Source organism: Nelumbo nucifera, chromosome 2 (assembly GCF_055504915.1).
Source record: "Nelumbo nucifera cultivar China Antique chromosome 2, China Antique-T2T, whole genome shotgun sequence".
NCBI lineage: Eukaryota > Viridiplantae > Streptophyta > Magnoliopsida > Proteales > Nelumbonaceae > Nelumbo > Nelumbo nucifera.
The window spans coordinates 81,103,829-81,114,166 of record NC_142650.1 but is presented as its reverse complement, the minus strand read 5'-3'; the positions used below and the strand labels follow the sequence as shown (position 1 = coordinate 81,114,166).

The 10,338-nt window shown below is 34.6% G+C and overlaps 1 pseudogene; it reads right to left on the bottom strand.

Annotated features, from left to right (window-relative positions):
• Nucleotides 1-4,009: 4,009 nt before the first annotated feature.
• On the bottom strand, nt 4,010-9,822 carry LOC104587811 (cysteine proteinase inhibitor 12-like; annotated as a pseudogene).
• Nucleotides 9,823-10,338: the final 516 nt, after the last annotated feature.

Here is a 10,338-nt window from a genome sequence, read left to right as displayed (position 1 = left end):
GAATTCCAGCAAACTTCCCTTCCTTCTGACTACATAACTACAACCCACGGTTTGCATTATCGTTCATTTTCTGATTAGGAATTCCATCGTTAGATAATTTCTACATGTTTTAATGCTTCCGTAAGCATAGTTATTGTTTGCAATTTAGTTTGTTATCTTACTCATTCATTTATCTTTTCAATCTCTAGGTCATTTTACACTTCACTTTCTTGGTTGACTTTTGCATCACTTTCTAGAATGGTTACTTAACTATTTTTAAATTTTAATTGATCAATCTCCAATTTAATTCTAAGATTTGATTTAATGGTCATTTGGTAGATCAGTTTTAGTTTAATCCATCCATTTTGTTTGTTGAATTCCTTTTTTTTCTTTCCTCTTTACTCTAGGATTTGTGTTTTAGTTCACTTTTAGTATCTTCACCTTTATTCCAGTATGAATAATATTACTTTCAAATTTAGTAGAATCAATTTCAAGGTGCCAACCAGCTGGTTGGTAGGATCTCCTGCTGGTTGTAGTGGAGATTTGGAATTGAATCCCGCCTGCACCTGAGTTAGGGGATGGGCTATCCGTTGTGTATCCCTTGGAGCAAAAAAAAAAGTAGAATCAATTTGGTTCAAGACTTCCCATTGCACTAGGATAGCTTAATCCAACACATTCTTTGCCATTAGAGGTAGTATTAATTGTCACTAGCATCACTACTTAATTTCTTTGTTGGATTTCTGGCTGGTTACAGGTCGGCTCACTAAATCATAGGTCAGCCATTTTCTTGGGCATTTTTCAAAGTTCTTTTATTCAGCTAAAATTGGGTTAATAGATTCCCCTTTTCTTTATTTTGTTTGTGTGTTCATAATCACTATAACCTACCTTTGACTTTCTCAGCAACTTGAAAACTTAGTATGGTACTGTATTATCTTAATGCGGACATGAGTTATAAAAGATGTTTTATAAGTCAACTTTATTTTGTCCCAAAAACCATGTTGAATGTTTCATTGAGTTAATTGAAATCACTTAGCAGTAAGCATTTTGCAGTTTCCATACTCTGAACATTAGAACAGGCCTCCTTTTTTGATCAGTAATAGGACAAATATAACAAAAGCAAGTGTGCAATCAGTGAGCATATTCAATAGCAACTTGTTTAAATCTCAACATTAGGACAAGCTCTTTGTAGTAATGGCTCCAAATGCATCAAAGTTTAATTTATGCTAATAAGTCATTTGCTCTAACTAACTTTAAAATTCCAAAATCTTTGCTGTCCAAGACCAGTCTTTGGAAGATCTAAATAGCTGGTGGAGTGGACTTAAGGAAACTAGTGGAGAGGCACATTGAAGTTGGTAAATCTGTAGGCCTGTTCTTTCTGGGTGGTGAGGCTTTTGCTAGAAGTGCTTTCGAAAGAGTTTGAAAAAAAGGAAAGGAGAAGTGAAAGAGCAACACTCCAGATGAAGGTGGAGAGGCATGGGATGAGGGAGAGGGGTAGGATTTCAGATGGGGAGAACCAAGCGCGATTGATGGGAGCAGTTGTGAATGTTTGATCCACTGGTTGGAGACTTTCTCATCTTGATCAGGGCTAGTGTTGTTATGTTTAGTTCTTGGAAGATGGTTTTAGTTTGGTTTTGTGTGTTGACCCTAGAATTTATAGAAAATCACAAAGGTCCTCCAACAACACATTAAATTGTGATCAGAACTGCTCTGTTAATTAAAACTTTTGGAGGGCCCATAATGCACATAATACCAAACCTTGGTTTTTTTAAATCACCAAAGCTTGATGGAATCAAGGAGTTACCATGAGCTTACCTTAGGTGTTTCAAGAATGACCATACAATAATAAGGGTCAATAGCCTAGTCAAGAGGAAGTGATCCCATAGTTTTATAAAAAAGAAGTGAGGAGAAAGGAATTGGGAGAGAGGTAAGAAAAAAGGGGGAAACAAAGTTCGATTTGTGGAAAAAAGGAAAACAAAGAAAGAGAAAGAACCAAAGGGGGACAAAATCCACATCCTCCTACCACTTCTTGAATCATCCAAGAATACCCCTTCAAGGTTTTAAAGCAAACCAATAACACTTGAAATTTTAGAATCTCGTAAATTCCTTCTGAATCCCAAGTCCCAAACAAACCAATAACACTCGAAATAGTCAAAATGTTTATTTGACATTTACCCATGGTTCAAAGTTTCATTAATTTGGGTACACAAGAATTGTATATCTAGAATTTTCAACCATTGATACCCTTTTTCTTTCAATTTGTTAAATTTACAAATAGATAGGATGGGGCACACCATTGTATAGCCCCTTGATTAAAAAAAAAGAAAATACAAATGGATTGGTGAAGCAGAAGACCTGTAGCTACGTACATTTAGGATAAGAATTGGGTCATCATCATTCGTGCCTTATCCAACTTTCAATCTTGTTTCACCAATCTATTCTATTTAAACCTTGATGATGACATAAAAACCTATAAAACAAACATGAAAAACTTACTAAAAGAAGTTGACCATGCTTAGGCTATTATATACTCATTGTATTAAAAAAAACATTATAAACGAGGATTTCCTTAATAATGTTAGGACTTAGGAATGAAAAGCTAGTACATATACCTGTGTGTGTATGTGTGTTTATTTATTTATATATTTATATATATCCTTCTTTCCCCGGCCTTATCAAAATAATTACATGGAATTACATATATAGGGGAAGATTCTCAATTCCATCTTGTCAACCATCCTCCTATATGATTTCTAGAGCTATCCCTTTTTTACCACAACTAATACCCCAAAAATTCCCCAAAATCCAAATACATAGCCCAAAAATTAAAGCTAAATAAAATGCTAAATATTTTCCTATACCCTCATCTTCTGTATTTTCTGTCCCACCACCAGAACAGTAGGCCCAGTTTCATCACATGTCTTCTCTAGAGGTGCACCACATTATTTATAAGCAGGGATCCCAATGTCTCAAGGGTTGACTTTCCTTTTACCTGAGGATTCTCATAATCCACGTGTGCTACTACCTTTCGCACCGTACTTAACTAACGTGGCGCTAGTGACGTCATTCTGTAGTAAGTGGCCTTTTACTAAACCTATGTGGTACCTTATTACGCACACTACTTAAAATAACACATGCGGTTAATATTTAAGCCTGGTTCTTAACGAACTGGGATTCCTTAGCGGTCTAGGATTTATCGTAAGACCGCACTCTTCTGAAGTTCATTGCCGGATACTGTTTGTCTGAGGTCTATCTAAGAGTCACGCACGTTCAAGGTTCATCGTAGAACCGGATACGTATAAAATTCATCATAGGTTTAACTAGAATCTGTCTTGGGCTTGCATCAAGCGTAGTTCATCGCAATCGTGTGACGAACCGTGTGTTTATCGCAATCCTGTTGTGTACTATAAGTTCATCATAGAGGAAAATGAGCTATAGACCGATCGCAAGTGTTCATATGATATCAATTTAGCGTTCTCTGTACTCTGAAGAACTGAGCGAACACTATGTACTTATACTAGCAAAAAGAGTGAGAAGACCAACCATTGAAAAAAAAATCACATAAAAATCAACTAATTATAATTTATATAATATAAATAAATATATAAAAACAATATATATGGGGCATGCTGGGTCATGCCAGCCCGCAGACCTAAAACCCCAGGTCCAAGTTGTTCCCCCAAGTTGTATGCACCAAAGCACCATAGAGGAACCCCAACTGTTGAATGACAAAATTGGGGTCATAATCATATAGGTCATCTGCAGTAGCAATTCTCTCTCATAAAGATGCTACACATAGATAAGGCTCAAATGTTTGCCCAACATATTCAAATTTGAAAACAAGAGAAAAGAGGCATCCAAGACAACATCTATAATAGGCTATATTTCTTATCTATGTAACATGTAAACATTATTCAAGCAATACATAGTTCTTTCATTTGTAGGCAGTACTGATTAAAGTTTCACAAAGCATTAAAGCATCTATATAAATCCACACATATTAACATGTTAGGGTAGTTCCTAAAGTCATGACTCATGACTGATCTTGCTCCATCAGATTCAAATAAACGATATCTTCAACATTCTTATGTACTTCAACCTTAAATTCTTCTTCCTTATTTCCCCTCTTGATTTTGAGAAGCAAATTGAACTTTGCCACTTCTTCAATTACCTGCATGAATCACAAACAATAAGATCACTTATCTATCTTCCCAAACTATGTAAGTTGCAAATATGCATGCAATTCCCATGCCAAGAGCTAAATAGCTAATAATAGAAGGGTAAAACTACTACTAAAGAAATAATAGGGAAAAGAACAAAAGAGAGCAGAAGATACCGACCTCTGCCTTTGCATGAAGGACCTCTAGCAGTTTATAAGGGGCCAGTGAGTTTGACCTCTGTTGGATAGTCTTCACAGCATGATTTGCAGCATCTTGGACAATAGGATCATGCGATGGCACTGCAACTTCTATCATGTGGGATTTGGAAACACAAGAGATCTTGATTGTGTTATGTGCTTGAACCTGAAAACATAATTAAGTTTCTTTCTTCTTTTACTTGTTTTGTAATTGCATGTTCAGATTCTTCAGGAGGACAAGAATATGACATATTCACATTCTTTTAGAGTCGTGCTTAAACTAGACTAACCTCTTCCCATTAAACACTTTACCCTTCAACATTCAAAGCCTTCCCAAGCCACTAGAGCCGATAATGTACTTGTAATAGGCCTTGTTATGGGGCCGTGTTTAAGTAAATTTGGGCCAAATATTTCCTAGTAGTAATTATTGTCTGGTCATGTAAATCCAGATGGCCATGGACTAGGATGGAGGGTGGAGCTTTTATGTACAAATAGCAGAATACCAATTACCCAGAAATCATGTAAAAAGAAAAAAACCCCAAAACAATGTAAATGGGGTTGAAACATGCATTAATAAGTCAATTAATTTCTTTCCTTTATATCAAAAAAAGAGAAGTATTGTATTTTGCATGTGAAAGATGAACAAACAAGGTGACTACTTTGTCACTCACCTTCTTGGAAATTGAAAAACTTAACAGTTTATCTTGTTGTCTTAAAAATCAAGCCAATGAGTGAAAAACATGGTAGGGAAAAAATGACTTAATGAGTGCTCATTGAATTGCCATTACTTTTTAGCACAATTCTAAATTGTGCCCAAGTCTGTGCTTCCCTTTTAGATTGACCACATAACACTCTCTTAATAATAATTAATTTTTTTAAAAAAAAGGCATCTCTGAATTTTGGAGACTTGGATCAATAAACATCAACCCAAATTAAATAGCATAAGAAACCTGCAAGGAACAATTGTGGTTCTGGAGACTAATAAATTTTTTTTTTTTTGTATTAAAATGCTATCTTAGAAAATAAAGGAAATTAAAAGGAGATGTTAAGGCATTATCATTAAAGATCAAAACAGGAAAAAAAAAACAAAACAAAAATAGAACAACCAAGAAAGAGAATAAAGATATATATGGAAGATAATATGGTTGCCAACGTATTGAGTATTGACTCAACAATATCCATTTATCAAGTTTTATTTATTTTCTTTTACTTCTCCACAAATTCAAACTTTTAGTTGGTAATATTGATTTTATACTTGTAAACTTATATATAACATGATCTGTCTAATTGGTCAAGGAGTTGCCTACATCAAGTATTTGTTTGCATTTAAAACCAAACTAAATTTATGCAGCAATTTTGTTAGATTATTAGTCATATTAGGCCATCAACAACAGAGTTATATAAGGTTTAAGAACACTTCTATATGTATATTTCATGATCTTGCATCAAATTAAAAAGTCAAATCTTTTCTCTTTGGTTCAAACTTTTCTTGTTCGTGATTTAATGACCCAATTTGGTTTCGATAATATTGACTCCAACAATTCTAACACCTCCAATTAGAACAAAAATAATGGGGACCCACCAGATACTTGAAGCCTACAAAATCTCTGAAGAAGACCCACTCAAGCACAATAATAGAGATATCATTTCTTCCCAATCAACACAATCTATTCCCTGCCTGTATATTTGATGGATTGAAAATCCGAGAAACCATGATTACAGAAGACATGCAATCTCAATCGCATCCAAACCCAGAATTAATTCCAATAATCCCTAACAAGCTAAATGTAAAACATGTATAAATGATTCTACAGTCAATGATCCCCTTAAAATCAGGACTCAATATTGCTTCAAAATTCAAGGGCAAAGAGAGATTCCAAGATCATTTACCTCGCCTGGCACCGAGATCCAACGAAGTGAATGTGGGGGCATCTCTAACCGGCTTAAATTCCTGTAGCTCCTTGAAGTTCAACCATGGCTTCGCCCACTATAGGTACATAGTGGTCGCTAAGACCATCAAAGTACAAAGGGTGTCAAACCAATACATGGATGCCTGCGATGAATCCATAACCCATCGCATATTTGCAGTGAGATCATCGCAAATCTACGATTGCGATGAACTCATACTCGAAATGGGTTACAATGAACATCGGCAAGTGCGAATCCACAATAAACCTTAGACATACATAAACTTACAATAAAGCTTAGACATGCACGAATCTGCGACGATCTATAAAGACGCGTGCGGATTCGCGATGAACTTTGGACGCATGCAGAGTTGCGATGAACCCGAGACCATTATAAAACTGTGGAATCATAGTTGATCGGGAATAAATGTTAGTTAAACGTGCGTCTTTAAATTATGCCTGCGGGTTTAATAAAAGTATGCCCGCCGAACGATGACATCACCCACGCCGCATCAATATAATAGGGTCACATACAGAGAGAATCCAGAAGGTATAGGATTCTCTAATAATGCTCCCTTAATAGTCAAACAAAATGAAATATCTCATTTCCTAACAGGAAATATCCTCTACATCCTCTTTCTTTCCGGCTGTTATCTCCAGACCTTTGGAGACTGACTAACCACCACCTTACCATGGTACTTACGCCCAAACCTTGGCTTCATAAATTTTCTTCTTACCACCTTCAATCACCTCCAGAGTCAGATGGTGCAGAGTACCAGCAACCACCTGCTCCTTCGCCTTCAAAATCATCGCAAACTCCAGCTGCGCATTCTACCCCAATTATCAAACAAACAAAAAATTAATGAATAAAATAATTATTTTCTTGTACATAGAGAGAGAGAGAGGATTAGTTTTACCTTGTATAGAGAGAGAGAGTTGATCTTAGCTTTAGGACTTCAACAGATCGAGATACCTCAGCTTTACGAGAGGGAGGGATGAGGGTTCAGTGACTTCAGTTGAAAGGACTCGAGTTTCAAACTCGAACGAAAAAAAAAAAGAATTTGTAGGATGGTGCACAAAAAATTTTCGTGCCACAAAATATGTTAAATTTTTGTCGATACCCAAATTTCATTCTAGGAAGAATGAGTCCTATGGCAAGAAATAAATATCCAAACACCTACATCTCATTCATTCTTGCCCATTCTTTTTCAGAATCAGCAAGAATTAAAAGAACGAGACCATTGGCAGCGAATCAAACATGGCCTAAATGTCTTCAATTATCTCATGAAATGAGTTGGTTCCTCTCAATTAAAAATAAATAGAGATACTATGGTATAATGGCACAAAAAGGCACAATTTAAGGTATTAGAATTTAGATTTAAATGTTGCACCTCTTACCAAAAATCAACTTAATGTAAAGAAACCAGAAATTAGTAAAACTAATAAAGGGTAAAAGACTTAAACATACCCTAGGTTTTTGTAAATTGACTTATACATACTTTGAGGTTTTTAAAAGGACTTAAACATACCTTAGATGGTGATCCTACTAGACTTAAATATATCTCCCATTAGTAAAATATAAAAAATCATTAACATGTGCCATCATGTGACTCATTTAAATTATAAAAGCCTTATTTTGCCCTTTGAAATGTTTCAAGTTCAATTCATTAACTATGCTTCCATTTTGTGCTCTGTTTTCTGCTATCATGTCATGAGAGTTGTATAAATCCTCTATTTTATGAAGGATTTATCTTATTTGTACAAAGTTGGTTTTACATGGTTCTAAGTTATATCTTTAATATTGAGATTACATGTTGAGTTTTTTATTTTATTTTTCTTTTCTTGTAGTAAAGAACTCTATCTTACCAAAATAAATAAATAAAAAAAGACAGAAAGAAAATAAACTTATTTGTTCTACACGGGAAACTTTATGATTGATTTGGACCATCCATCCAATATCAAATAAAGCATATAAACATCAAAATTTAGAAATGAATAATTATATAACCATAAGGTACATTCATATATTCCCCTACAACTCAACATGTAGGTTAGCACCTCCCATGGCATTCTAGTATTAGAAAAGATAGTCAAAATATAAATAAACTAAATAAAAAGTTGTCACATGATTTTTCAAAGGTATCTATATTCATTGAATCCACACAAAACTTCTTGTGAATGTAAGTCCCACAAATTCACATCAATCACCATAACAAAATAATATTACAGAAAGACACGACAAACTAAAAGGAACAATTAGCTTCAATGAATTCCTTCACTGTACTCTCCATAGGGTAATCACTTATTTAAACAATTTAACCTATTTCTGGGATCTTTAGTTAAATCCTAATCGTAGGCATGAAGGTACAAAGATAAATAATAACTTGAGTTAGCATGGTTAGATACCAAGTATAAATATTTAGAGGTCAATAACAAAGATACAGAAGCTAAGCATATTGAGTCACCAAGTTTAGAAAGATGAAATCAAGAAGGTTGGGTCCTCAAGTTTAGAAACTAAGTATGAAGAGTATGAAATCAAGCAGGTTGGGTCCCGAAGTAAAAATCAAGTTTGTCTCAATTGGTGTTGGAAGTGCTTCTCCCCCTCTCTTTGTTTTAATCTCTTTGTTTTTTTTTCTCTAGATGCATTACTTCAAATAGATAATGTGATGTTAAACTGATGCATTCTATCGATTCTAGAGTTGCCTTTGTACCAAGCCTCTCGAGGCAAGCCCAAACAAGTCCATATCGGGGTCTTAAATTCTTAATCTCTATAAAATAATGATTTATAACTTTAAGTGTCTTTTAGAAATATCTTTTATTAGAATGAATCAATGAGCAACATTAACAAATATGGTGTTATTCATGCACATTAGCTAAAAATTTTGAACGTTTATGGTCACATTTTAAATTTGCTTCAGATAGCATGTTTATCAAGGATGACCATTATCTACTTGAGTTATATATCCATATTTTCATCTATCAATAATTATGTAAATGTTTCTCATTATCTTGTTAGTAAAGTTAGTATGCTCTGATTTTGAAGAGATTGTTTTGTTCAAGTTGGTCCTAAGTTTCTATAAAATTTTCCCACTTTCTTACTTTTTGTGCACTTTTATTCCAACAAGATGCCAATAGATTACTAAAAATTCAATAAGTCTTGTTTCTTCCTTATTCTAACAGTAAAGAAGCATAGGAATCAAATAGTTCAAAATTTTCTAACCCTAATTTCTACTAAACAGTGTGCATTATAATTAATATAAGATTCCATACTACACCTGATATAGCCTTACATGTGTAAGTACATGTAGTTCACTACCATGGAATTCATGATAGAAATCGTACAAAAATTGTAAATAAGAACCACATGAAGAAACCCTAGTTGTGAAGAATGCCACGGTCAAAATGAGTAGAATGACTAACAATGTTTAGGGTATTAAAACCATTAATGGACCTCTATAATAGCATGACAACATTATACGGAGACAATACAGGGTTCACATACTTACGATGTGCATAAGGCATCATCCAAGACTTGCGATAAGCATAAGGCATCATCCAGATTTTATGATGAGCATAAGGCATCGTCGCACACCTATAATGAACATAAAATGTCGTCTAGAACTCGCAATGAGCACAAAAACATCTTTCCATAGCTGACTTACACTTCTTATAATCACAATGAATCACAAGGAGGTGCCCTAAAGATGACCGCCAAGCAAGGTTCAAAATATCGATATGCCCCTGTGCATTGGTAGGGACGTATCAGTATTTAAAATAATGTATGTTTGTATTTTCTTTTAGTTTTTTTGTCAAATTTTATTTTTTGGGCATATTTTTAACTATACTTTTTATTAAAAAGAGGCTGGTTCCCAAAACCCTATAAATAGGCATATCATAAAGCACCTGATACGATACGCCCGATATAAGGTGTATCGTATCAAAATTTTGAACCTTGTAGCCAAGACGCCCAAACACGTCAGTCGATCAAAAATCTCACCTTTGACATGAGTGAAGGGATGAGAGATCCATCGTATGGATGCCTAAATCTTGCGGAATAAAGGGGCGAATTTCAAAAATTTTTCTCTCCCTTTCAACTGG